This window comes from Nymphaea colorata, chromosome 11 (genome assembly GCF_008831285.2).
Source record: "Nymphaea colorata isolate Beijing-Zhang1983 chromosome 11, ASM883128v2, whole genome shotgun sequence".
In the NCBI taxonomy this organism is placed as follows: domain Eukaryota; kingdom Viridiplantae; phylum Streptophyta; class Magnoliopsida; order Nymphaeales; family Nymphaeaceae; genus Nymphaea; species Nymphaea colorata.
In genome coordinates, this window is record NC_045148.1 from 8,155,643 (window position 1) to 8,160,015 (window position 4,373).

A 4,373-nucleotide genomic window follows, 5' to 3' on the forward strand; every position below is an offset into this window, starting at 1 on the left:
GCATGTGCCTAGATCAGTTGTCTTATCTGATCCAGAAATTGTTGTATTGGGATCACGCTAGGAGTCTAGATCAGTGGTCTCATCTGATCGAAAAATCGTTGTGGGAGTGGTCACAAAAATTGTTCCACGTCGATCTCAAAACGGGTGTAGATCAGTGGTCTAATCTGATCAGAAAATCGTTGGATTTAGATCTCCGCATGTGCCTCGATCAGTTGTCTTATCTAATCCTGAAATTGTTGTATTGGAATTTGGCTAGGAGTCTAGATCAGTGGTCTCATCTGATCGAAAAATCGTTGTATATGAAAATAGTAGGGGGCCGCGATCAATGGTCTTATTTGATCCGAACTTTGTTGAGTCTGCAACTAGTGGAGGGCTTGGATCAGTTGTCTTATCCGATCCTAAAATTGTTGGATTCGAATTTGCTTGTTTCAAAAAGTTCAACAAAATGACAGCAAGGGCTTTCTTGACAACGTCCATAATGGTTGTAGTCGTCTAACTAAAGATTTAATTTCATGTTGAGCAGCTCCTGCATGGGTTTCCAAATCCAAGAGTCTTGAATGCACAAAATACCACCCAAGAATTCTAACATGGGCATCTTCATTGCCTCTCACTTCCCCATTTCATTCAATCACCATTGATTTTCTTCAAAAACGCTTCTAAGATGAGGCTGAAAGATCCTCCAACAACACTCTAATTTCTCTTGGCATTCAACACCTCCCTTTCATGCACTTCACAAAACGCATGATCCTATTGTTGCTCTGGATGACTAGTCTTATCTCATCCAGAGGCTATTGAATTGGATATGGCCATGGGTCTGGCCTGAAGAATTGTAGGACGTCGATCTGGTAATGGGTGTAGATCAGTGGTCTTATCTGATCCGAAAATCGTTGGATTTAGATCTTCGTATGTGCCTCGATCAGTGGTCTATTCTGATCCAGAAATTATTGTATTGGGATTTGACTGGGGGTCAAGATCGGTGGTCTCACATGATCGAACAATCGTTGTATTTGAAACTAGTAGTGAGCCACGATCAATGGTCTTATTTGATTGAAACTTTGTTGAGTCTGCAACTAGTAGTGGGCTTCGATCAGTGGTCTTACCCGATCCTAAAATTGTTGGATTCGAATTTGCTTATTTCAAATAGTTCATCAAAATGACAGTAAGGGCTTTCTTGACAACGTCCATAATGGTCGTAGTTGTCTAAGTGATGATTTAATTTCATGATGAGCAGCTCCTCCATGAGTTTCCAAATCCAAGAGTCTAGAATGCACAAAATACCAGCCAAGAATTCTAATATGGGCATCTTCATTTCCTCACTTCCTCATTTCATTCGTTAACCATTGGTTTTCTTCAAAAACGCTTCCTTGATGAGGCAGAAAGATCCTCCAACAACACTCTAATTTCTCTTGGCATTAAACACCTCCCTTTCAGGAACTTCACAAAACGCATGATGCTATTGTTGCTCTGCATGACTAGTATTATCTCATCCAGAGGCTATTGAATTGGATATGGTTGTGGGAGTGGTTACAAAAATTGTTCGACGTCGATCTCGAAACAGGTGTAGATCAAAGGTCTTATCCGATCCGAAAATCGTTGGATTTAGATATCCGTATGTGCCTCGATCAGTTGTCTTATCTGATCCAAAAATTGTTGTATTGGGATCTGACTAGGAGTTTAGATCAGTGGTCTCATCTGATCGAAAAATCGTTGTATTTGAAAATAGTAGGGGGCCACGATCAATTGTCTTATTTGATCCGAACTTTGTTGAGTCTGCAACTAGTGGAGGGCCTGGATCAGTGGTCTTACCTGATCTTAAGATTGTTGCATTCGAATTTGCTTGTTTCAAAAAGTTCATCAAAATGACAGTAAGGGCTTTCTTGACAACATCCATAATGTTTGTAGTTGTCTAACTGATGATTTAATTTCGTGTTGAGCAGCTCCTGCATGCGTTTCCAAATCCAAGAGTCTTGAATGCACAAAATACCACCCAAGAATTCTAACATGGGCATCTTCATTGTCTCACTTCCCCTTTTCATTCGATCACCATTGGTTTTCTTCAAAAACGCTTCCATGATGAGGCTGAAAGATCCTCCAACAAAACTCTAATTTCTCTTGGCATTCAACACCTCCCTTTCATGCACTTCACAAAACGCATGATCCTATTGTAGGTCTGGATGACTTGTCTTATCTCATCTAGACGTTATGGAATTGGATATGTTTGTGGGACTGGTCACAAAAATTGTTCGACATTGATCTCGAAATGGGTGTAGATCACTGGTCTTATCTGATCTGAAAATCGTTGGATTTAGATCTCCGCATGTGCGTAGATCAGTTGTCTTATCTGATCCAGAAATTGTTGTATTGGGATCACGCTAGGAGTCTAGATCAGTGGTCTCATCTGATCGAAAAATCGTTGTGGGAGTGGTCACAAAAATTGTTCGACGTCGATCTCAAAACAGGTGTAGATCAGTGGTTTTATCTGATCCGAAAATCGTTGGATTTAGATCTCTGCATGTGCCTCGATCAGTTGTCATATCTGATCTTGAAATTGTTGTATTGGGATTTGGCTAGGAATCTAGATCAGTGGTCTCATCTGATCGAAAAATCGTTGTATTTGAAAATAGAAGGGGGCCACGATCAATTGTCTTATTTGATCCGAACTTTGTTGAGTCTGCAACTAGTAGTGGGCTTGGATCAGTGGTCTTACCCGATCCTAAAATTGTTGGATTCGAATTTGCTTATTTCAAAAAGTTCATCAAAATGACTGTAAGGGCTTTGTTGAAAACGTCCATAATGGTTGTAGTCGTCTAACTGATGATTTAATTTCATGTTAAGCAGCTCCTGCATGGGTTTCCAAATCCAAGAGTCTTGAATGCACAAAATACCACCCAAGAATTCTAACATGGGCATCTTCATTGTCTCACTTCCCCATTTCATTCGATCACCATTGGTTTTCTTCAAAAAAGCTTCCATGATGAGGCTGAAAGATCCTCCAACAACACTCTAATTTCTCTTGGCATTCAACACCTCCCTTTCATGCACTTCACAAAACGCATGATCCTATTGTAGGTCTGGATGACTTGTCTTATCTCATCCAGAGGTTATGGAATTGGATATGTTTGTGGGACTGGTCACAAAAATTGTTCGACATTGATCTCGAAACGGGTGTAGATCAGTGGTCTTATCTGATCCGAAAATCGTTGGATTTAGATCTCCGCATGTGCCTAGATCAGTTGTCTTATCTGATCCAGAAATTGTTGTATTGGGATCACGCTAGGAGTCTAGATCAGTGGTCTCATCTGATCGAAAAATCGTTGTGGGAGTGGTCACAAAAATTGTTCCACGTCGATCTCAAAACGGGTGTAGATCAGTGGTCTAATCTGATCAGAAAATCGTTGGATTTAGATCTCCGCATGTGCCTCGATCAGTTGTCTTATCTGATCCGGAAATTGTTGTATTGGGATTTGGCTAGGAGTCTAGATCAGTGGTCTCATCTGATCGAAAAATCGTTGTATTTGAAAATAGTAGGGGGTCGCGATCAATGGTCTTATTTGATCCGAACTTTGTTGAGTCTGCAACTAGTGGAGGGCTTGGATCAATTGTCTTACCCGATCCTAAAATTGTTGGATTCGAATTTGCTTGTTTCAAAAAGTTCAACAAAATGACAGTAAGGGCTTTCTTGACAACGTCCATAATGTTTGTAGTTGTCTAACTGATGATTTAATTTCGTGTTGAGCAGCTCCTGCATGCGTTTCCAAATCCAAGAGTCTTGAATGCACAAAATACCACCCAAGAATTTTAACATGGGCATCTTCATTGTCTCACTTCCCCATTTCATTCGATTACCATTGGTTTTCTTCAACAACGCTTCCATGATGAGGCTGAAAGATCCTCCAACAACACTCTAATTTCTCTTGGCATTCAACACCTCCCTTTCATGCACTTTACAAAACGCATGATCCTATTGTAGGTCTGGATGACTTGTCTTATCTCATCCAGAGGTTATGGAATTGGATATGTTTGTGGGACTGGTCACAAAAATTGTTCGACATTGATCTCGAAACGGGTGTAGATCAGTGGTCTTATCCGATCCGAAAATCGTTGGATTTAGATCTCCGCATGTGCCTAGATCAGTTGTCTTATCTGATCAAGAAATTGTTGTATTGGGATCACGCTAGGAGTCTAGATCAGTGGTCTCATCTGATCGAAAAATCGTTGTGGGAGTGGTCACAAAAATTGTTCGACGTCGATCTCAAAACGGGTGTAGATCAGTGGTCTTATCTCATCCGAAAATCGTTGGATTTAGATCTCCGCATGTGCCTCGATCAGTTGTCTTATCTGATCCTGAAATTGTTGTATAGGGATTTGGCTAG